General features: G+C 34.6%; 1 protein-coding gene across 3 annotated transcripts in view; it reads right to left on the reverse strand.

Annotated features, from left to right (window-relative positions):
• The window catches only part of LOC106871760 (protocadherin beta-12), a 97047-nt gene that overhangs the window by 12294 nt on the left and 57996 nt on the right, over positions 1–26757 (reverse strand). The window contains exon 6 of one of the 3 annotated variants that reach the window (XM_052973089.1): positions 19517–19748. The exons of the other annotated variants lie outside the window; for them this stretch is intronic. The gene's annotated coding sequence lies outside the window, so the exon portion shown is untranslated. Of the gene's footprint in view, positions 1–19516; positions 19749–26757 lie in introns of those variants that run through there. 3 annotated transcript variants of the gene reach the window in all.

The following is a 26757-nucleotide window of genomic DNA, read 5'->3' on the forward strand; positions in this document are numbered from 1 at the left end:
TTCTGTAAGTTCATCTGCTATCTCTATCAATATTTAGATTCACCTAACCATCAATAGTATTTTTCTGCTGTCTCCCATACAATTGTCATTTATTTTAATGTTCATGATTATTGTTTCTCATACTCCCTATACAAATACTACTGATGCTGTAACCAAGTCTTAAACCATTCTTAACTATCTGTGTCAGTATCATCACCTGCCCATATGAATGAAAAAACACCTTCAACTTCATTTTTGCTTTTAAATCTAGTTTTTAGCCAAACATTATCACATCTAAACATATTGAATCATCTGAACATTGACTAATCATACCAGCATACAACAGAATCTCATACTGTGCAATACCACTCATCTCTGAATCCTTTGGTACTTGAGCTCTGCTAGTTCTGTACTGACTACTGGCAGCAAATATTCCTCACTCTGACTACTATTCCATCTAAACTGTGCACTTGTACATGCATGTGCACATGTTTCACAACTAGGTAAAGGAAAATGTGCACACACTAGGTTTTCAAGATGAAATAGGATTTTTTTTAATTGAGGAAACTTGAGCAATGGTTATTTATATGGATACACACATTGCAAAGACAAAATTTGCAGACAATGTCAGTTTCTTCATACACCCCAAAAATTAGAGAAAACATTGCTCTTTACTCATCTGAAACAGCACACTGGTCAATAGATTCTTACTAGGTACATTACTACACATTTTTGTGCAACCAAAACCCATCACCTAACTTCTAACTGATCACCTTTTTCTGCACTGATGCCTGCAAGCAACTTCCAGAAAAAGTATAAAAATTGCCTTCTTACAGCACACAGAACAGCCTTCAAGCTTTCCCACCTCTCAGAATGTAACCAAACCTTCTAGCGTCTTACTAAGAGAGTTTCTATCAACTTTACATAAGTCTCTTCCTACCACTCTGACTTTAATCAAGACGGTATTGTTAACCTCACTCCAACTCAGAAAGCCTTCACTTTCCTTTTCACTCTACACAAAACTCATTAAACTCTTCCAAACTTTTAATCCATATCATTCTTACCACCAAGTGTAAAATTTGTCTTGTGATACAAGACCTCTTGATTTTAAATTAAAATCATTCATCAAATACCAATTTAATATATAGATTAGTTAAAAATGTTAGCTACCTTTATAAAACCCTTCAAATTGTTAATGATTTCAAATGTAAACAAAGAACAGAAATAGTGTATTTCATTAATAATATAATATAGGGGTTAAACCATTTATTAAGCATGCCACATTCTTTACACAAAGTTCATAAACTTGCTCCAAGCAGAACTGCAGTGTTGAAGAACAGGCAAAAACACAACCCACAATACATTGCAAAAAAAAGGAAAAAAAAATCCCCCCACCTCCACTACATGGTAGAAAGCATGATACACTTAATCTGTTACCCAATTTAGCACTTGGATGACTTTGGGTCCTCTCCATTGCATTTAAGCCAAGTCTCTTGTCTGGGCATAATTTTTTGCCTTCTTCCCATTAGCTTCAGTAGCCCTCAAAAAGCTCATGGACACATCCCTTGCTTCTCAGACTTAGCTATAACATTTTTTCACAACTAATTTCGAGCAAACAAAAGCAAAAACAACACTTCCATTTACTTCAAACATAAATATCTACCAGCCTTTACAATACTTCTTCTAATACAATTAAACTGTGTGCCACTTATTCAGCCTCTTATCCACCAAACTCTTTGAACTTTCTATCTCTACAGGTATCTCTCTTGATCTGTGGAAACATGCTACTGTGTGTCCTAAATTTTCTGACCTTGCCAACTATCAACCCATTAGCCTCCCTTCTGACACCACAAAGGTAGTGGTAATGACTATTACCACTTACCTTCTTCAAAACTTCTTTTCTATTTCGTTAGTTGGTGAACACTAGAATAGCATTCATAAATCCAGATCTATTAGTAACCTGAGCACCTATGTCTCTTCCCAGTAGGCTGCCATCCTTGAAAACTTGGTTGACAACAATGTTGAACCTGAAATTAGAGACTTTGACGGTGTTTGGCAGGTGAATACAAGGTAGCATCAAGAAGCTCCCAGACTACTTCTGTGGCACTCCAACAGATGGCAGCACATGGTTGCATGTGCAGTGAGAGCTAGCAGTGACCTTTGTGAGGCAGTGTGTTGAGTGACAGTGCTGTCTTTACTTGGCAAGTTGTTAAGTTTGTGCTTTTGTGACCACATGTGTGCTGTAGTCTGCAATTTTGTCATGGACAGGAAATTCGAACAAAGAGCCAATGTGAAATTTTGCATTGAACTTGCGAAGACTGCTTCAACAAGCTTATAGCGATGAGACAATGGGTTGTATGCAATATTTTGAGTGGCATGGGTGCTTCAAAAGCAGAAGAATGTCACTGGAAGATGATGAGTGATTTGGAAGAACCACCATGAGTGTCACCCATGGAAATGGAGAGAAAATTCACCAGCTTGTGCATGAGATTGTTGGAGGACAATCAATGACATTGCTGATGTTGTTGGTCTGTCGTATGGGTCTATGCAGGCAATCCTAACATCTGAATTGAACGTGGCATGACTCTGTCAAGTTTATCCCCCACCTGCTGACCACAGAGCAGAAGGAACATCACATCAAAGTCAGTCACGATCTCCATCAGTGTGCTGCTGATGACCCATCCTTCATGTCAAAGGTCATCAGTGGTGATGAGAGTTGGGTCTACAGGCACACCCTGAGAAGAAGCAGTAGTCGTCACAATGGATGAGGTCTTCATCTCCATGACCAAAGAAGGCATGGCAGAGCTGCAGCTCAACCAAGAGCATGCTTATCATATATTTCGACATCTGTGGTGTTGTGCACCCACCCTATTCACCAGATTTAGAACCTGTGGACTTCCATCTCTTCCCCAAGATGAAAATGTAGCTCAAAGGTTGCTGTTTTAACACTGTTGTTGAGATCAAGAGAGAATTGTAGGTTCTTGACACGCTTATAGAAAATGACTTCCAGGCCAGATTCCAAGAGTGACAGGAATGCTGGGACTGGTGTATTGCTGCATCAGGTGACTATTTCAAAGGAGATGATGTTAAAACTTAGGAAAAAAAGTTATTTTTTATCAAATATAACTAGTCTGGAAACTTTTTGATACCACCTGGTTCAGCTGTCCACCTATGGGCTTCATCTAGTTCCCATCTCCTGGATTGAGAGCTTCATATCAGATTGATCTATTTTGATATGTACTAACAAGTTTTTTTTTGACATGTGCACACTATCAAAACTGATGTGCTCCATATAGTTTTTCCTGTCTGTTTATGACCTAATTACTGTCATCTCTAAGAATATACAGTCCTATGCAGTTTATATCCCTCATCACTACTTAAACTTTCAGACACAAGCTTTATCCATATGCAACCTAGACACCTCATGTATGGAAACCTTGACACAAAGCTACAATCAATGTATATATGAACAGTCTTGTATCATGGTGCTCCTTCACTTATTGGACAACACACAGCTTATACCCATATGATCTTTCTTGCAACCCTTCAAATGATCACATGGTTGAAACTGTATCTCCAGGATTAAAGCTGCAGCCATAGACTAGCAGATGTTTAAATTGATGATTAACTGTATCAATCTGACCAGTCATAGAGCATGATAAAATGCAACTATTCCATGATGTAAAACGGTTAGTGATATGAATGGCATCTAGCTATAAAAGACATGTCATAAGGAAAAAAAGAACATGTTATGCAGCAACAAACCGATAGTTTCCTTTTTAATGTAACTTAATATGAAACAAATGTATAATCCTGTTGTTGATGATGATGATAAAAGCTATGTACAATAAGTTTATATCATCGTCATTGTTTTAATGTCTACTTTTTCAAGCTTGTATCGATCAAACGGGAGTATATTGGAACAGAGTTTTCTGCAGCTGAATACCCTTCCTACTGCCAACTCCACTGATTTTCAAGTGAGGTAATAATCTCTCATTCTATAGAGAAACAGACAAACCACCCAGACATGTGTATGTGAACTGGAAGAAATGATACTGGATGAACAAGTCTTTTGTTTACAAAGATCACAAAACATGTCAATATGATTGAAGGAGCTTTTGTAGTGGACAGAAAGCAAATGATACTGAGTAAAACCGTTATTTAGTCAGCTAACAAATACATGTCGACAAAGAAATACTCACTTTCTCACTTGCCTGCTCGCCCGAATGCCCGCCCTCTCGTAGGACTGAACCCAAAACCATATGGTTGGAAACCAAACTTTTTAATTCTTCCCCCATGTCTGCACCTGTGTACACATACATACTTACATATGTACATACATATGTGTGTGTGTGTGAAATTTTTTACATCATGGGGATATCTTAAATTGTAATTCAAAGCTCATATCTTTCTATGGATATATGACTTCATATTTATTTTAAAATGACAGAAGCAGAGGCAGGAAACACATTTTGCTTAGTACATTCAACCTATTTCCATCACACCTAGTGATGAAGGAAATATAACCTTGACCCTTAAAAAGCAACAATTTTTAAAGAAGTTTAACTCTTGTCTCATAAACCATAATTCTTACCATTACAATAATACCAGTACAATAATGTTACAGGTTTTAAAGACACTGGAGTTGCCATAAATTTGAATCAAAATATGTTACAACCAGCCGAAATGTTATAAAATCTCAAAATACTTTGGTTGGTCTTTATAAATTCTACTTCTGCACATTCTGCTTCTACAATGCTTGAGTATATAACATCAGCAAACTTATTTTGCAGATCTTTCTATGCCTGCATGAGATGGCATAGTGTATGTATAATTCATCTACACATTTTCATTTCAAGCATGGACACATTCATATCCAACAAAATTTATGCACAAATTGCTGTGTAGTTAAGTAGCTCATTTTGCAACCATGCATTTTTGGTTTCAGTCTTAGTGCATGGTACCTTGGGCTGTGCATTTTAAATGAATTTGGTAAGCAGAAAATGTATGATGGTCTGTCGTATACATTCATACATATGCATGTGTTTGTGTGTATGCATGTATGTGTGTGTGTGCACGCGCCCGCACGCTGTACTTTATATGAATAAGCATTGATTTACAACTAGTGATGTTTTTTGTTGTTTAGTGTCAATAAATTATCCACTGCTTTTGTGCTTCCAAAGGCCATTCCAGCTATCAGTGTGCCTACCCCCCATATTTGTTGTTAATATAATGCAACAAGAAGAATTTGTATTGTGGTTTCTTGCCTATAAAGAGTTTAGCTAAGGATCCTCTTGAACACAGTCCACATCCACTTGTCTCCACTCCAGCATTTCCACATTTTCAGTATCATTATAGCTCAAATTACATAAAACTATAAAGAGAATTTTTTATTCTTTGAAACAAATTAGTTTAAACATGCAGTTATTTACAGTATCAGTAATACTGTTAATTATTAATACTGCTATTATTGACTATCTTAATAAAGTCACAAAAGCAGATGTTACTTAATCTATGAACAATTTAGGAAACACATGTTTTACCTATATTATATCATAGAATGATCATTGCGTTATTAAGAAATACATGTACTGGTTCCATTTCACTTCTTTCATTGATCAGCAAGTTAAACATTTAACCAATTAACTAATTGATTGCTCAATTTATTGTTCAGCCAATCAATCAATGACATGCCTTTACTATTCCACGTCTGTCTGTCTCCTAGTTTTCAGATGCTATTGACTTTCTGTAATCGAAGAACAGAAAAAATGATCACTATCAACATTCTAAGTCATATTTGACAGAAACACCACATGCAAATTACTGACACTATTATAAAATACTGACTAAAGTTGTTTACTCTAGTAAGTGATATTGTGCATAAGAATCATACATTCTCTAAAATCCTGCATTCAGGTTTTTCAGAAACATGCAACATACTTGCATTTAGTCACTTGGGAATTTGATGTCATCAGGTAACCTCTCTAAAGGGTCTAATGTTAGTAAAATATGAATGAAGTTATATAAAATGATTACCAGACTAAGTACTGAGGTCGATCTAATTGGCTAAAGCCATCTGAGGTTGTGTTCCAGCATAGTAGCAGTTCAATGACTGAAATACCTAGATTATTCAGATTCTTGAATGGAGATGACATAGCTTTATATATTTATGGTTTTATAGATATTTGTATATCAGTTTATCTTTAAATGTGAATAAATATGTATTTTCATTTGTTGCTGATGCTAGTGGCTTTAATATAAATTAGGCATGCAAGGTTTTAGGATGTCTATGAATATATGTATTTGTGTATGTGTATGTGTGTGCATGCGTGCGTCTTTCTGTCGGTCTTTTAACGTTTAATTGTTTCAGTCATTAGACTGTAGTCACGCAGGGACAGCACCAGTGGCCTGGGAACAAAATTTGCTTAGTGGGTGCAACCTCAGGTCCAAAATATTTTACAAAGCTGATTTTAAAAAAAGATCTTAATATCAAAACAAACACAGGTATAATAATATTTTTTATTATTATACAAGGAAAAGTAATGCTTCAAATCACTCCAATAATTTTTCTATACTTGCTCATTTTGCTGATGAAGTTTTCCAAGAGGATGTCTAAAGTCTTTTCATTGCACAAGATTTTATGTACATGCCATTACAGCACAGTGTGTCAGATGATATTACAGCATAATTTTGAGACCAGCTCAATGTTTTAGCAACAAAAACATCCAGAATAATCTCAGTTAGTATCTCCAAAGTGTGGTCAAGAGAAAATCTTTGTGGACATCCTGGTGTTCAGAAACATAACAACAATAACTGATTCATGTTCCATGTCAGAGCAATCACATATTATACCAATAAACATGGAATCTTCGAACTTTTTTCTGATCCTATGTAGGGTGTTATAAGCATATGCCTCTAAGATTTCATTTTGTATGGTATTAGATAGGAATTTAACTTGTCATTTAGGCCACTGACTTACTCTGCACCATATTCTTTGGCAAGTTCTTCTATGAGGTTTACAAAGTTTCCTGTGATGCATGTTAACTTTCTCTTCAAAGATGGAACTAGAAATTTCTTTTATCTTTTACTGAAGATGTTCCTTGATCCTTCAACAATGGAACTGTGAACTGCTATTATTTTTTACTAAGGATTTCCTTAATTCTCTGCTCATGGAAGTGCCAACTGCTATTATTTTTCATTAAGTGTGTTCTTTAATTTTTCTATGAACTGGTAACTACTAATATCCTTTTGTATTGGGAATAGGGAATAGCAACAGATTTTAGGATTCCAGGTTACATGTGTAGAAGTTTTTGAGTGTGATTTAGCATTTAGTAGTTGTAAGATGAGTGGTTTGTTATTGGCTGGTATTTTTTGTATGAATTGTGCATCCTGTCCCAGGAAAATAGGTGAAGCTACAGTCATTGCATATGCACAGTCTCTTGCGTTGAGAATAGTGGCATATTCTAGGGTTTCATGTGTTCATGATTTTACTTTATTTACAGTTGGCAAATTTATCATGGAGCTGTTAGGTATACATTCAGATTGAAGTGGATTGTGGGGAGCAGGGTGAAAGGAGTGGTTCTTCACTAATTGGAGTAGTAATAGTGGTAATGGCAGTAGCAGTACAACAGGATGACAATGATGATGATGATGGATCTCTTGTGTTATTCTAAGAAGAATTTGAGTGGCCTGACTGAGGAGAAGAGCTAGAGATTGTGTTGTTTAATAGGTCATCAATTGTTCCAGTATTGATGAGTGACTGCCAATGCCGATCATGTTGTTCCTATTGTCTAGTTGTGGTAAGGGTAATAGCAGTAGAACATAATGACAAGATGATGGAAGAGAAAGTGGATAGCTACATAGGGAAGGACTTTTAATTGTGGAGTCTAATATTTCTTTACTTGTGTTAGTATTGAGGAGTGGCCTTGGTTTTTGTTGTTTTGTTGTTATATTGTTGTTATACAATCACACATATATATGTAATTTAATTTCATTTTTCAATGTTGAGGATGCTTTAGCTCAGTAATATATCTTTCTAGGGATTTTGGTGGGGGTTTCTTTTCATTTATTCTAGTTCTTTGTTCTTATTTTTTCTAAGCCTAGGGAAGGTAAGTAGGATGTGCAGTATTGAATTTTGCACCCCAACAAAATTTAGGGGGTGCAAATGCACTCCATCCATCCCCTGTTCCCAGGCCCTTAGGCTTCACCTTGTAGAATTTTGGCTAAATGAATCAACCACAGTATTTCTTTTCTTTTTAAACCTGGTATTTATTCTATCAGTCTTCTGCTGAACTGCTAAGTTACAGGACACAAACACATCAACACAAGTTGTCAAACAGTGGTTGGAGACAAACAAAATGACAAAGACATACATACATATATATATATGACAGGTTTCTCTCAGATTCCATTTACATAATCTTCTCACGTGGCTTTAATTGACTTGAGGCTATAGTAGAAAACACTTGCCCAAAGTGCCATTCAATGTGACTGTACCCAGAACCATGTGGAGGGAAACCAAACTTCATACCACGCAGCCATACTAGCACTTATATATATAAATATATACAGTAGTACCTTGGTTTTCAAACACTTCAGATCAGGAATAAATCGTGTTTTATCTCCTGTCATTCTCATATTCATTTAATACAGCAGTACCTCAGTTTTCGAACACCTCTGATCAAGAATAAATCGTGCTTTATATATATAGGTACTACTGTGTGTATATATATGTGTGTGTGTGTGTGTGTGTGTGTGTATGCATATACACACACATTTATGCATGTTATGTATGAAAGTTTATTTACATAATTCTTTATATGTGTACGTGGTTTCAATTAAAATTTTCTCTAGAACTTTGAGATAGCACAGTGCTTACCAAGCAGTAATTTCTGAGACATTATTTGTGTCTACTCTTCCCAGGATAATGTGGTTGACGTTATGACCAAAGAAAATGTAGGGTTATAAGTTCTTTCTTATTGTGCTCATTGAGGAATATTTGATTTCACTAGTATTGGCACTCAAGAAAATGCATTCAGTACTGTACTAGTACGCTGGCATTCCACTGAAAATCAATGTTACATTCCTTGGTACACCTACACATGTATCCCATCGAATTTCTTTCCTCATAACTTCCAGAAGAATGGATATTTTTTAATGAAATTTTCTACAAATATGTTTAAGATGGTGTAAATTGTAATTATATCAAAATATTTTTCCTGGGTGGGTAGAGGGGTCACAGAAAATTCATGCAAATTGCCTTTGTTTCCTTATAACTTTCAGAAAAATGTACGTTCTCCACAAATACCTTTCAGAGTGTGTAGATCAAGATTACATCAAAATTTCATGTGAAGAAAGAAAAAAAAAATTGGTGGACGTACACATCATACATATTGACACATCACATTCATCAACAAAATGAAACTTGAAATTTCAAAAACAATTGTGATGTGTGTCAGTATGTACGTGAGTGTGCTCATCAGTTTCCTTTTCATATCAAACTGTGATATAATCGTAATTTACACACTCTGAAAGATACTTGTTAAAAATTTCATTTAAGAATACCCATTTTCTCCGAAATTCATGATGAAACAAAACTTACTTGTGTGAATTTTCTTAAACTCCTTTCTCTGCCCTTCAGAAAAATGTTTTTCACAACACATTGTGAAACAATCTGAATCTACACCATCTGAAGCATATTTGTAGAAAATTCATTGAAAAAATACCTAATTTTCTGGAAGTTGTAAGAAAACAAATTTGCTGGGGTATATTTGTGTACATATACCCATTGCTTTAACATAAGTAATACTAAAATTACACTGCTATTGAGTATCTATATATACGTTTGCTTCATTTCACTAAGCGATATTTGCTTATGTAACTGCATGTAATATATAAACAAACAACGCACTTCTTTTGTTTGGTCTGCATCAAAAGGGTGACAATAATGTGAATGAGATGGGCTCAAGTTTTCACTACATATAAATGTAACTGGGATAACTGTATTTACAATGATTTTGTGTTTAGTAACAAATACAAACTGTATTAAAAATGCATTGGAGTGTGTGTACATATATAAATTTATTGGCAGTATTTAGGTAGTAATTTTTCTTTGCTTTATAAATGCATGTTCTTTTAACATAATTGCACATTTCATCTTATTTAACATTTTCACAACTGACATTTGAGCTTTGTTCATGTTGCATGTCTTGCCAGCATTCTTCCCACAAACATGCCATATGTGTACTTATGCATTTACACAATAAGTATATATAATACAATGATATCAAATCATTGTAAAACATGCTATCTTAAAGATACCATGTTTGCACTAGAGAATATATCATCATCATCCTTTAATGTCTGTTTCCCATGCTGGCATGGGTTGGATGGCTTGACAGGAACTGGTAAGACCAGGAGCCGTATCAGGTTCCATAGTCTGTTATAGCTTGGTTTCTATGGCTGGGTGCCCTTCCTAACACCAACCATTCTACAAGTGTACTGAGTGCTTTTTATGTGGCCCCATCACATGTGCTTTTACCATACTACTTTGGTTTTAAGATCTCAATTCTGTTATGGCAGATGGGTCTTCTAAAGTACAGAATTATGTTACATATCTTGGTCCTCTGCCATCTCCATTGTAAGGTTCAGCATTTTGAAGGCTGCTCCCAAAACAATGAACCTTATGAAGGAGATGGGTAAATAGGACCAGGTCAGTGAAGTTTAATGCTTGTTAACTATTTCCATGCATACACTCACACATTTATGTATGTATCAACAGGCAATGACTTAAATTAGAATTCATAGATGTAAAATCAGGCCTGATCCTTCAGATGCTTTTGACTGAGTATGAGGGAACCTTCAAGTTCTGAAGAAGGCTGAGATTCATTGGATGATATATAAAGTTTGTTCCTATATGTCAGTTTGTGTTGTGTTGAACTCAATATTTGGATATTTGATAGATGATAGTGAAGCATTTTGATGCCTGCTGAATACAAAACATCTCTCATGTAGCAGATAAGAGTAGTCTCCCTTGCTTTCGCTAGAAATTCCTGAAGAATTTTGGTAAAAATTAGGAGACAGTGCTATCAATTGATGACTTCAAATGAGCTAATAGGAAGATCTGTTGATGTTATCAGCATGAAAGTTTAGTCTTATTAAATAATAAATGGGACTGTTTCAATATGTTTCACTCAGAGACAAAGATGTTAGTTACCTAAATGTGGTATGTTTCAGTTATGTTGTGCTGGTCATTTTCTTCTTCTTGAAGTCTTAGGATGAAGCAAAGCATGAAGCAGCATTTTCCCCGTCACTGGATCTGAAGATTTACATATGTTGAATGAACCTAACTCTTGAAATTATTGACTGTAAGTTCTTGTAACTTTGAATGTTGTTGTGTAATTTTGAATGTTGAGTAAAGTTGGCCTCTCTGAACCTCGAATTTGAAAGAGTGAATTTCTTCAGAGGACATGTTAATTTTGGCGGCAGTAGGTAGTTGCCTGAGATAGAGGATGTATAAGTGTATGCTTTTTTCTATATTCATATCTGATGTTGAAAGTTACTTTGATTGTTCAGTAATTTTCAGCACAAGATAAAGAAAAAAAAAAACAACTCATGACATTATTCCAATTGATATTATTCATTATCAACCTTATTTTGGATAGCATGATGAAAATATTTCTGAGTTTTGCTTCATAATGCAGATTAAGGTTATTCTGCATATTGAACATGAGTATGTGGTGCAGTGATCATGAGCAAGTTTTGACTGACAAGAGAGGAGTGGATTTTTTCATTCATTGAACTAAAACAAATAAATACAAATATGATGTTTCATTCTTAAAGGGTTTCATAACTTGTCTCTGCACCCTTGAAGGTGTGTCTCTGAAAAATTTTATAAAGTGGGTTCGGTTGTGGTTATGCCTGCCATTGTGGTTATGCCTGCCATTGTGGTTATGCCTGCCATTTGTTAATTTGGACAATTGGTTAAAATGGACACCCCTTCCCCTCATTAATATTGTTAAATGAAAACTCACTGTACTTGCATGTGCATGCATACGCATGTACATGCATACGTTTCTGATGCATAATAAATGAGAACAGTTGTATAAAGAAGTGGTGATCACTTAATGTGGATGGAGCTTACTGAAGATAGGGGCCCAGGAAAACATGACATGAGACACAGTTGTGAAACTGATTTCAAGATCTCGAACCTCATGAAGGTGAAGACAACATCTTTGGGATGACTGGCAAGTTGTGGTTCTTAGTAAGACCTGCCTACTTTGGCAAAACTAAGTTCTGGTAGCATTCTGTGTGTGTGTGTGTGTGTGTATATATATATATATATATATATGCATAACTAGACCCTTAGCCCATTTTTCTCCCTCTTGAAGACACTTCCACCACCTATCATCTCTCTAACTGTAGTTTTTTCCTTGATAAGACTAACTATCCAGAATCATTTCATTCGTTATCCATCTTTCAGCCATTAATAGAATTCTCTCTACCCACACTCTAATTGGTCACCTACCACCAGCTACCAGATTATCTTTGCTCCATCACCCCCATACACCTCTCCCCACATGCACCACACTTGCCTCTCTCTTATTCCCCTCACACTTCTGCAACTTACCCATCCACATGTCATCTCTCTCTTGTTTTCTCTATCAATTTTACTATTCTGCTACTTTGCACTATCAATCATCTCCTACTCTCCCTATTTCCCCAAACTTATGCATCATTGGTGATCCGCTTTTCACTACATTCACCCTTCAATCTTATCCTTATCTTTACAGTGGTCAACTACCTCCCTTCCTCCATTCTTTTTCTCTGCCTTCCCAGCTCTCTTGCAACCTCCACCTACCCACAGTTCCGACATCGCTTTCCCATTCATTTCTGTCCACATTGTAACTTGGGGGTGCACTCTAACACCTCATCATAACAATTTATATTTTTTAGCTCCACCTGATTTCTCCCACTTTCAATTCTAAAAAGTAATTTGACTGTAAGAGACCTGTTCTGCTCTGACTCCTTCTTTCATACTTTTACCCCTCACTTCCTAGCATTAAGCAATCTCCTCAGGTTCATAGTCTTGAAAGCTATATGGCAACCTCACTAGTGCTGGTGACATGAAAAAGCACCCACCACATTTTGTAAAGTGGTTGTTGTTATGAAGGGCATACAGCCATAGAAACTATACCAAAACAGATAATGAAACCTGATGTAGTCTTGTGTCTGTCAGATCCTGTTGAACCATCCAAGTTATGCCAGCATGGAACAAGGACATTCCCAGACTGGGCTGTGTGTTGTATTCTTGAGCAAGACACTTTATTTCATGTTGCTCCAGTTCACTCAGCTGAAGAAACGAGTTGTGACATCACTGGTGCCAAGCTGTATCAGCTATTGCCTTTCCCTTGGATAACATTGGTGGCATGGCGACTGCTGGTCTTCTATAAAACAACCTTGCCTGGACTTGTGCTTCAGAAGGTAACTGCTTGTCATCCATCAGTGAGTAAGATCAATATTTTCCTCGGGGGTGGCAGTTGCAGGATAGTCAGACCTTGGGTCATCTTCAAGACTCACCTTTCCCCCCCTAATTTCATCTGCCCGCTTTTGCATTGTTGATACAGTTGGAGCATCATCCCCTAATGTGACAGCTCTGTCAGCATCAATGTTATTGGGTACTAAACCATTTTTCTTCAGGTACTTGATACCACCATGATGTCAAATTTTGTCCATTTTCAAGAAGTCACTACTAGTTACTTTTGAAGTTTTCTTTGAATAGTCAGATGTCAATTTACATGGAAAGAAACAATGCAGTTATTAAAAAGAAATGTTGAAATTAATGCATGCTAGATTTCACAGCTCTAGCATCACTACTTCATTGTCCACCATCATGGTCTGTTACATGAAGATCAGAAATATGAGGTGTGTCATATTGCTAAGCAGTGATCCTAAGAGAATTGAAAGGTCAGTAAAGAAAAGTGTGTATGGAACACTTGTCTTCACTGACACATAGAAAAAGGTATGAATATGCTATGGAAGAATGAGGTAAATGCCTCAAAGAGAGAGAGAGAGAGAACAACCATAAGTAGTCTCAACCCAGAGACCTGCTATTGAAGTTGACAGCTGTACAGTCAAAAGTACAATTGAAGATATGAGAACAGGGAAGGCAGCTGGATGATTAGATGGAGTTGCTAAATTCTGAAAATCTCTGGCAAACTAGAACAGATGCTAGAGGGAAGTGTCATACCTAATGACTAGCATAGCAGTATTGTCAGCATCTGCTACAAGGACAAAGTAGATAAAAGAAAGTATCAAAGAATCATATTGATGGACTAAGTTATAAAAAGCTACTTAGAGAATTAACCTTGATACGATCTAGCTTGGTTTGTGCCTTAAAGAGGTACTACTAATACTCTCTTCCTATTTGTGCTGTTTTGTTGTCGTTGGATGTGCAACAATAGCTTCTTGCTTATAGTGATTATTTAACCCAATAATCAGCCCTGACTGAAGTTAACCAGAGGTGTTTCATCTGAGACAGTCTTATTGTTCTCTATGTCTGAGACTTCACTATTAAATATGTTCTTCCTTGTACTTTTGTTTTAAGATGATAGGGTGTAGTTTAAAACAAAAATTGGCTGCTATCTTCAGCAATTTCAATATCTGAATAGAAACTTCTTTGTTGGCTCCTTGTTATAGATGCATGACCATCTAGTGAGAAATATAGCTGCTAGAGTGAATAAATTTAAGATGTTCATGTTTGCATTAGAATTAGTATATGACGTTAGTCATCTGACTGAAGATTATTCAGTAGCTTGCAGGCTTGTGGTTTGTAGTGATAATAAGAAGTTTAATATATGTATTTCTGCAATATATTAATAATGCTAATGCAGTAGTATCTCACATTTGTAATGTTGGGAGTTGAAAGACTTTGAGCAACTGGCAATATTCAAGTAATTAGTAGACAAAAACTCCCTCTAGTTTTGCTTAAAACCTAAAACCAACTAGTGAGGGAAATAATTCCCAAAAGATCAGCTGACACTATAGACAATGGACACTATAGACAATGTAGATTAGAATGGATTTGGACTTTTAAGCTAATGGGTGAAAGCAGTGCAGTTTTGCTGAATAGAATATGTTTCACTGATGAGTCTAATAAGATAGAAATATATATGTTGCTTTCACTATTTGGTTTCAAAGATGAAGATTGGAATAGATCTTGTTTGTTTATATTGTTCAAAGATTTTAGTGAACTGATCTTATCAGAATTATCTCCTTTGTTTCTTTGTAAAGTTTAAACATCTCAAGTGGGATATTTTATCTACTAATTTCTGTGATAATACTATAGCTGTTTTCAGATTTTCATCTCAAATTTTCATCTATATTATATCATATTTATATAGAGCATACAGTATTCCTCTTAGACATTTATTCCTAACAAGTGTCACTTATATTCCCACTATTTCTGTAAATATATTGTAAAAACCCATGTAATTTATGCACTTTTTTTTCACAAAAATAAAAATAAACTTTAGTGGGTGAGTAAATTACATGAGCTGATTGTTTCCAGAATTTTTTTGAAATTTTTTTTGTTGAAAAAAGATGTACAAAATGTAAACATTCGTACTGGAAGTTGACTTATTTAATGTCAGAATAGGTTTTTACAGAACAAAGTAATATCTTAAATATAATGAAGTTGACTTTTAATTATGCTGGACAGTATAATGCTTACTTTTTCTGTATAAATTTACTAAAACCATTAAATGTTTAATACTTTTTGAAGTCTGACATTCATGGTGGTAAACACAGTCCTGGCCATATTTTACATTGCTTAGAGTTTCTACCTATTGCAATAAAGCACCATTGACATACATAGTGATATGGATATTCCTGACTGAAAAAAATGTAATGATATGGATAATCTTGATATATATTTTTACTTTGGCCGTTTATTACTAGGCGCAGTTTTAAGTTTGTTGTACTGTTTACACTAATTTCGAACATTAGCTTCATTAACATTAAAATGCCTTCTGGCAGCTCTATTACCACGTTCAAATGTATATTCAACATATTTAATTTCTCCTTCGCAGTAAACGATTCATAAGTTCTGCCCATACTGACAATAATGGTAATGACAAATTTTTAAGTTTGCTTGACATTTTATAAGTGAGAAAGGGATTAAAATTCCAATACTCCATATCAAAGGTTCCAACAAGAATAGGCAGAAAAGAATGCTGTTCACATAATCAGTTTGATCGGTCACCTTCCTCTGTCGGTTGAGTAAAGTGTTATCCAAGCTGATGTTTATTGGTAATTAAACTTAATATGCAACACCTGTGCGCATTTACCAGCATTGCTTTTGTTGATAATTCTTATCAACAGCTTTTCCTGTGATCATGATTTAAGAAGACATACAGCAGTATGCTAAAGATCAGACATAATCTCTTGTGGGCAAGAAATGTAAAATAAAGTTTATTAATGACAACACAAACACTTTGTAATTTAATAGCTTTCAATGTCAGTGTCTGTTAAACAGAAATTATTTTTATTTGATGAAAATTTTATAAAATCTAATCAAAAGTATGTGAAATTAAGCTAAATACAACTAAATTGAAAGCCTTTTTCACCTGGCTATATCGGCAATTCTGAAAACTTTTGGGTGCAAATTTTACATGAGTATAAGCATTTTTTAACAAATTTTATCTTGAAAATCACCTTCATAAATTACATAGGTGCACAAATTACATAGGTTTTTACGGTATATATTAGTTACTTTTACATGTGCTGACTATGTAGAAAATGATTCACTGGGGAGATTTAATTATACTCAATCATGTTGTTTTCACTTGTTAACTTTAAAGATCAGACCCACTTTAGCTTTCATTGTTTATAAGGTTCGAATATTTGAAATGTCTGATGCTATTGGAATTACCTATCTTGATTGTTACTTTTAGATCTTTCTCATTTGCTTTGTTAAAGATTTTAAACGTCACCAAAATGGGGTCTTGTCTTTTAACTGCTTGGATTATATCAGTTGATAACAGTTTTCATAACTCACTATATTATATATTCCACATCCTACTGGCCTTGTATTTAGTGTGTAGAACACCCTTCTGAGGTATTTCCCCTCAGCTATATTGTTAAGCTAGATTATGATTGGCTATGATGCAGGTTGTGTTTTGTTTCATGAAATTTTTGTTGTTAAACAAATAAATATTGGTTGACTTTTCTTTGGTGTTATGTGTAATGTATAATTTGGTCTGTTAAGTTTTCTATTATCAATTATTGCCTTTTCTATTCTATTTAATTTTAATTTGGGCTACTGGTGCTGTGCTGAACAGGAATTTCATAACCAGGGTTTTATATATGTATTGATATTCCTTATATTTATATATAGAGAGCTATTTATGAATGATTTTAGTGTATACTGATGTATTCTTCTAAAGAAATATCCTATTCCTACATTTACATCTGGAGTTATTGACACATCTAAATCTCTATTTACTTTGTTCTGTTGTTGTTTATCCCACATCAGCCTTGATCCAGTAAACTATAATCAAGTGTTCTCACAGTGACAGTCCTATATTTTCATGATTTAAATTATTTACATTTGACAGATATTTGTCCTCATCTTGTTTGTTGTTAATACAACATTTCGGCTGTTGTACCCTCCAGCCTTCATCAGGTGTCTTGAGGAAATTTCGAATCTGGGTTCTCATTCCTAAGATATTTTTTGATGTTATTATTATTATTTTATTATTATTATTATTCAGGTCACTGCCTGGAATCGAACTCAGAATTTTGGGGTTAGTAGCCCACGCTCTTAACCACTACGTCATATGCCCGTGGGCACCTTATGAAGGCTGGAGTGTATATCAGCTGAAACAAACAAGATGAGGACAAGTGTAAATAATTCCTCATCTCTTAAATATAGAAATGTAGTCCTATATTTTGTTTCAAACCAAGTGTTTCTAATGTGCCTTTCAAATGTATGATTTGAGGTAGGTTTGAATAAACTTGTGTGTCTGATCACAATGAAGATATCATCCACATGCTTAGTGCAAATTGTGGATATGTATTTGGCTATGACGTTAAGATATATATTGGCCATAGTATAACTGTATTATATTATGAACCTATTGTCTATGCTGGCTACAGTGTGACACTATTGTCCATATTGTCCATACAATGACCTTATGATATCATTTATGTTTGCAATACAGAATACCAGAAACTTCTTGGTGGAAAATTAAGGGAATGATGTGCAGTAGTTTTCATAAGTGTTTCTTAAGTATAGTGGCTGGTTTCAGTTCCTAGTTTTAAAATTTTCCTTCTATATCATAAAATTTAAATTAGTATATTACATTAGTCGTATAACAGAAAAATATTCAATCAGATAATTAAACATACTGAGTTGTCTTAAGATACTGCTAAGAACTCATCTAATGCAGCATACCTCACCAGTATATACTATTTAATGCTATTTAAATGATTTTCAAACTAATTTCTTGTTGATTTTATTTAGGAAATTAAGGGATAGAGAGAGCTGTGTCATTTATAGATTTTACAGTTCTATAGACATAAAAGTAGGTTATTTATATATTGTCTTTCCCTTTGGTAGTGTGGAATAGTTCCTTGTTGTGTGTTTGCAGCAGTAATTAATTTAAGCTTCATTTTTAATTGCAAAATTTTACTTATCATAATCTTTATGGATTTTCTGCTACCTTTTAATAGATTGTTAATTTTTGTCATGTTTCCATCTTTGTTCATAATAATGAATAAATTGCTCTTATCGCTTTTGCATATTAACATTTTATAGTTGTTTTCCAGGTCTTTCAGAACTAGTGAGTTTCAGATTAAGTGCTTTTTTTATGGCTATGTGTATCTGTGTATAATGCTTTCAACTTAGAATAAGCTTTTAAGTTTATTATCTATTTTAATTGTTTTTTTCTTTTTGTTTTGTTTTTCTTTTATCTCGGTTGGTAGACTAGTTCAAGTTGAACTCTCTTTCAATTTTAGTCTATTTCCTTAGTAAGTGAAAGTATCAAAGTTGAGAAAGGAAATTTGATCTTGAATCGGCCTGTCATGTGAAGGGTTAACAAATTTATCTTCCTACTTGGCAGTACGATTCACATTGTAGAAACTGTTAAACTTTTTCTTTACATTATATGCATCTTATTTTCCATGAAAGGGATGTTTGTAAATTATCAATAGCTATGAGAATATTATTAATAAATGTTTATTATTTAGTGATTTGCTGTTGTCTTTCCTTAGATGTATAATTTCCACTTGTGGTTTTTCTATCTTCTATGCTAAGTTTATTTGGCTTTCAATAATTTGTCTGAATCCTATAGTGCACTGTTGATGTATGTTTTGTCATAACATTTTTTTTTCTTTTGTGTATAAAGGAATAAGTTTTTAAAAAAAATATATGCTTTTAAAAGCACAGCCAATTCTCACTAATGGGAAAGTCTTGAAACATTGATGGACCAAAGAAATGTATTGTTCCAGTTAAAACATAAAGCACAAAGAAGGAACAATAAAAAAACCCACTTTAATTAAAAAAGTTAAAACTGGAGCATAGTCATGTTTTCTGGAACACACACATGTGCATATACACACACACACATGCGCACACACACACGCGCGCGCGCACACACACGCCTGCTTACAATGTCTCATTAACTCTCTCTCTCTCTCACAAACATGAAGTCTGGTTTCTGTCCAATTAGAACTGAAGAATGCTATTTGTTCCATGATTCATTGATATTCTGCAAGAAGAGAAAATTCCTATTATCATTAAAATAGATCATCTTACAAACCACGATTCATTGAAAATGATCTTGAGAAATAAATTGAACGTAAATGTCAAATGAAATAATTAAGGATAGATAAGATGTTAGAAATTCTGACTGCCTTAGGTGCAGCATTGTCAACTACTATCACGTAAATCAAACTGATATGGTCATCTCCCTCATATAATATGCTGTTATCTTAAAAAAAAGGGAGGACATGTCAGACAAAGTAGTCCTGGATTCTCTATGATTAGTTTCAGTCATTTGACTGCAGCCATGCTGGGGCACTGCCTGGAAGAGTTTTAATGAAATAAATTGCTCCTAGTTCTAATTTTTAGTCTGGTACATATTCTATTTGTCTCTTATTCTGAACCATTAAGTCATGAGACCATGAACAAATCAACATCAATCATCAAGTGATGGGGAAAGAGGGACAAACACGAAAAACACACACAGACATGCATACATGCATGTGCGTGTGTGCACAACCATACACACACACAAACATACACATTCACACAAATACACATACACACACATCCATGCATGATGTGCTTCTACACAGTTTCTGTCTACCAAATTCACCCTTAAGGCATTGGTCAGCCTGTACAACATGTTGAGCTACACTTGCCCAACATGCTGAACAGTAGGACTGAACCCAAATTTCCTAACCACAATGCCATGCCAGAATATATTTTAAAAAAAACTAAAAGAAAAAAATTAACATGGTTGTTATTAACATGGTTTGATCATTGGATCTCAGCTAGGGCCAAAACAAAAGCTATGTAATTTAAATAATATAAAGAAAGGTAAATTGATTTAGATTTAAGTTAATGGAATTAATATTAAAAGTTGATATAGCAACTCTCTGATTATTTTATAAGCAAAATAAGAGTTGAAAGATGGATAAAAGACATAGAAACATAAATGAATATTTTCTGAAATATATGTTGCATATACACTAATCAAAAAACATATATTTAAAGACCTTCACACTTTTTATATCAACCTGCATAAGTCCATTTTTGGTTCTACAATACATCCTCCTGTTTTATTTAACAACCTTCTGTCAAGTCATTTTACAAACATCAGCTTATTAATGAAAATTAGTTATTTTTACCAAAACCTCCCCAAATTCTTGACTATTTTCAAATTTAATTGAAAGATATATAGATTGTAATAAGCATTATCAACCACATATATTCAATGTACATGCCATATGTACCTGCTGGTAGGCTGTGATTTGGCATGGTGGACAACATGCTCTTAAAGCGTCAGATGCCAAAACACCTGAAAGTCATGGACAGACAAGACAACTCACCTCTAATTCCATCAGACAATATGGACATCAGTGTTTCACTATTTTTGTGGCTTATCAAAATCAGATACCCGAACAGGATTGGAGATGACTCACATCACCAGTCCACAACTTATATGCATATAGCATGCAAACTATGTGGGAGTATGCATACATTAGAATGAATCCAAATATGAAAGAGAAACTTCTATTTCATATTTGAATATAGATTGTATTTTAGTAGAAAAAAAATTGTAATGAAATGGTTAAGAATATTTTGACAATGCTTTTGTCTCTTTTGTTTGGTAAAGTACTGGTTATAATACATTGAATCAGTTATATGGGACTAGAAATTCATGTGGAGTATTACAAAGCAATTTATTATCCAAGTAGAATTAATTCTGTAAGTAGAGAATAAAGTTGGAAGAACAAGCTCAAACAAAAGGACCTGAATATGTACAATATGAAGTTAATAATATGATTCTTTAAAGGATAAATGAGTAAAGGAAAAAGCTATTCTCAAAATGCAAGAACGAACATGTGGTATAGACTGAACAGTCTGTCAAAACACATCTGGTTCAGTAGAGAGTCAGTCTGGCAGATAGGAAGCTAATGTTCTAATTTAGCTACATGCATGTACTTTGAATATATCAGGATAGGTTAGGAACATGCTGTCCAACCCAAGATAAAACAATAGCAAGTTTATAGATTTTTTTAGAATGATAATAGTAGTGGTGACAGGAGTAGCAAGGAGGTAGAGGAGAAGGAGGACACTTGTTATGAATTTGAGAATGACTGTTTTGGTAAAAGAGTACATTGAAATGCTAAGCAAAAATGTATTAAATTTGTGAATGGCTGCAAGAAATGAAAAGAGTATACTCTCCCTTTATGTCTGTGAAATGTCAGAAGTAGCAGATGACTGAGATGTGAAAGTGAACGAGAAATGGAAACAGATGAAGTCAACAGTAGAAGTGATTTAATTTAAGTTTGTGTGTAAAGAGTGGCATGCTATATGGTCATCATAGAGTCGACAATCCTAAGGGATATGTGGCTGAGAGAAGTGAAAAATATGGTGGAAAAATATGTTGAGTTGATGGAAGAATACAATGGTGTGGGCAGAGCTGTGGACAGTAAAGACTGCATATAGGACTAACTATTGAGAGGTGAGTTTGGGTTTTGGATATAGTTGAAAGTGGAGACATATTTGTGGTGTGTGTTGGATAGTACAGAAGTTGGTAAGAAATATTAGAAAAGATACTTCAGGGGGCATCTCAATGTAATACCTACCAGCAACCAGAGATGCACAGTATTTAAATGGCTAAAATATCAATTAGGGCTGGTGATTCACTGATACGTAGCAAGAAACTTCATTTGTTGATATTTTATAAGCTTTTGTATAACAAAAGAAGCCACAATAATAATAATAATCGATTTTTAGGCAGAATCGTTAGCATGCTGGGCAAAATGCTCAGTGGCATTTTGTCCATCTTTATATTCTGAGTTCAAATTCCTGCGAGGTCGACTTTGCCTTTCATCCTTTCGAGAGCGATAAGTTAAGTACCAGTCAAGTATTGGAGTTGATGTAACTGACTTTCTCCTCCCACAAAATTTCAGGCCTTGTGCCTGTAGTAGAAAGGATTATTATTATTATTATGGTGAGCTAGCAGAATCATTAGCACTCCGGGTAAAATGCTTAACAGTATTTTGTCTGCTGCTATGTTCTGAGTTCAAATTCTGCCGAGGTTGACTTTACTTTTCATCCTTTCGAGGTCGATCAATTAATTTCCAGTCAATGTGATTGACTGCCCCCTCCCCAGAAAAATCCAGGCCTTGTGCCTATAGTAGAAAGTATTATTGTTATAATTGTTATTAGAATGCTAATAGATTGGTAGAATTGAAAGAGTAGTAAACAAAATGTTTAGCAGTATTTCTTTATAGCTCTTTATATTTCAAGTTCAATAGTTAACTTTGCTTTTCATATTTTTGGGGTAAAAAAAATTCATATACCAGTGAACTACAGGGATTAATATAGTTGATTAACCGCCTCCCTTCAAAATAGTTGACCTTGTATCTAGGAGAAAGCTCCATCAAAAGTTTTATAATTTATTTGGTGTTAAGTTATTTTCTTTCAGTTTGTAAGCAAGAGATTTTTGTAACTTTTGCTCATGTACCCTATTAGCTGGGTTAAAAGAAACAGCAGTCTTGTAGACATATATTATGTCTTTGAAATATTTCTTGGTTTACTCGTTTCCAAGATGCTTTCTTTTTTTCTAAGTAGTTGTAAAAGATGCTACCTTGAATAACTAATAAAGAGATGCTGGATTATCTGAACAAACTGAAGTGAGATTTGGAGAGTGATGAGCTGATTGGGAAAATAGGGTCATATTTTGTTTAACACTTAAAAGACAGACTGCTTGTAAGAAACAAATTAGTAGTCTGCTCATGGTCAAGACAGGACTTGAGCTTAGCTGAACACCAAGAATGCTTTCAGGAGTACTGCAATTAAATACTGGGAGAAAAGTTAGTTGATATAAAAGAGTGTCCTGAACTACCCTAAATGGCAGCATCTCATTAGGTTACCCTTATTTGTTAATATTTTATTTCATATATATTTATTTTGTTTATCTGTATTTACCAATTTGTTGTCGTAATATATTGTGTAATGCTTTTCTCTCAGCCTCTCACTTTTATATAAATTGCGTTATCCCTGTATATCTAGTAATCCCATTGTAATACGTTGTAGTATGAATGGACACTGGTGGCAAATAGAATGAAGGTGTTGGATATTATTGAAGGTGTTGGATAACATCATCTACTGAGAGCTGGACATACTAAGTTATGTCTTTATATTATAAGTTTAAATGTTGACAAGGTTGATTCAGCTTTTCAACCTTATGAGATCAATAAAATAAGTACTTGTCAAGTTAATTTTATTGACTATTTCTCACCTAAATCAGAGAGCATATTATTATTATTGCTGCATTAGATTAGCAGATTGGTTGAGTGGCACATGAAATACCTTCATCCTTTTAAATTCTGAGTTCACCAACCACTGATGTCAGTTTTGCCTTTCATCCTCCCAGAGTAGATACACTAAGTATCATTCAAGTATTTCTGTCAATCTAATCATCTCTTCCTGCCCCAATATCTGTAGCCTCATACTTATATTAAAATCTATTATTGTTAAGGCAGTGGAGTGGAAGAAGCAACAGGTGCAGCAAACTAAATTTTAAAAAGTATTTAGTTATATCCATTTCATTTCTGAGTTCAAACTTCACCAAAGTGGACTATATCTTTCATTGCACTTGGGTTGATAAGAAAAAGTTATCAGTTTAGTACTGTTGTCAGCTACACCATTACCCAAGACATGTGTGACATTGTGCCATGAACTTTTATTCTTTTATACAGTGAAGATGACTGCTGGAAAGTAAAATGTTTTTTCTTTCTCATCAGATCAGATGACAGCAAGTAGAAACTATTTTTAGAATAATGGCTGCTTCAAGCAATGTAGGAATTCATATGGTGTTGATATTTTTTTGCAAAGGCCATGCTGGCTGTGACTACTTTTGGTGCAATATTTGTGCTTACCTACATGATTGCTTTAACCTAACTTCTGACTACTCATCGTCATCATCATATGCCTGTTTTTCATGCTGGCATGGGTTGGACAATTTGACAGGAGCTGGCAAGGCCAGGATCTGCACCAGATTCCATTGTCTGTTTTGGCTTGGCTTCTGTGGCTGGATACCCTTCCTAACACTAACCACTCCACAAGTGTATTGAGTGCTTTTTATGTGGGACCATTATTACAGGTGCTTTTAACATGGTACCAACAGAGTGTACTGTAAGCTTTTTACATGGCACTAGCACCAGTGCTTTTTATGTGGAACCAGCATCAGTGTTTTTTACATGGAACCAGTACCTATGTTTTTTACATGGAACCAGTACCTATGTTTTTTACATGGAACCAGTACCTATGCTTTTTGGCCTTAACATCATGTTACTGAGAATGTAAAGGGACATAGCCAAATTCCAAAATGCATCGTATTTGGAACTCACTTCTCCCATATCCAAGCAGATAATTGTGTAAAGAAAACCCTATAAAGAAGAAAAAAAAAAAAAAGATCATCACCAGTGCTTTTTACGTGAGTGGTAGGGCCTTCTTGAGTACAGCAATGCACCATATTTCTTGCTCTTTTTTAAATTCATTTGTAAGACTCAGCTTTTAGAGATTGGCCTTCAGTACTTCATTTTGTGTCCCCCTCTTCTACAACTTCCACCCACTTCAAGTGATCAGCTCTTGTTTATGCCATTATCCTCATCCTAATGCACCACATAACCAAACCAGTGCAGTCTTCTCTCTTGCATGCTGCTCCTAATTCCTCTTGTGTCTAAATTTTCTCTCAATACACTAGCGCTCAGTCACACATGTACACAGACATCGCACATCCAGCAGAGCATACCAGCTTTGTTCTTCTCAAGTCTTGGCATGTCCTCTACATTCAGAGCCCACATCTCTCTTAAGCAATATTATGGTCTCCACTTGCATCACTGTTGATTATATAAATTTTTTTGCTTCTTTATTAATGTCTCAGGGTTTTCTTTGCACAATTATCTGCTTGGATATGGGAGAAGTGAGTGCCAAATACAATGTATTTTGGAATTTGGTTATGTCCCTTTACATTCTCAGTAACATGTTGTTAAGGTCAACTTCCATCTTTCTATGGGTGATAAAAGACCTGTCAGTAGGTACAGAGGTAGAATTGATTGAAGATACCACCAAAGTAATGTAAGCCTAAGTTAGAAAATATTATCATACTAATAACAGAGTACTTCTGTTGGAAGCCAGCAAGTTACTACTGTTGAGAAATCCTCAGTAATTAAATTCAAACAACTAGAAAAAAATGAGAATAAAAATGAGTTGGTTATATGAACGTTTGCTTGGCCATACAGAAAAATACTGGATAGCCAACCAAATATTGTAATAAAAAATAAAGGAAGAAGTTGAGTAGAATAATTGATATATCATGTACTTTAGAGAAATGTATCTTTAAAAGAAACTGAAAAGTTTTCAAAATATAATAACTTAGACATAGCAAGATTGTGTGACGTGGATACTGCTTTAGATCCTATAGAAATGGGAATGTACTGAGTAACGATGAATGATATGTAAATATAAAAAAGAAAGTAGATAGCTATCTAGCATCACATAACTTAAGAATTAGAAAAAAATTGTACTTTTAGGAAGTATTTATATTAAAAAAAAAATCATCTCAAAAGGATGAAAAATAAGCAAAGAAAGCAACAGCAAGAATAACGAACAATTCTACACAATCAGTGGTTATTGTGCACCAGAATGATACCTGCATATTACTCACACATGCATGCACACATACACGCACATGCACACATACACACACACACACACACGCACGCACACACTACCACTGACAGTGACAACAATGACTTTCAAATAGCAAGGATGGGGGAGAACTCCTGCATGGTTGCTTTTCCAACACACAAGATTTATATACAAAATCCAGTGTGGCATACAAGAAAGAAAATAATAAACAATAATGTCTTTTATTTGTTTCAATAGCAACAAAGAGACAACGCTACAATTCAATTCATTTCAGAACAATACAATGTAACTGAGAACAATACAATGCCATAGAAATATATGAATAT

Source organism: Octopus bimaculoides, chromosome 14 (assembly GCF_001194135.2).
Source record: "Octopus bimaculoides isolate UCB-OBI-ISO-001 chromosome 14, ASM119413v2, whole genome shotgun sequence".
Classification (NCBI taxonomy): Eukaryota; Metazoa; Mollusca; class Cephalopoda; order Octopoda; family Octopodidae; genus Octopus; species Octopus bimaculoides.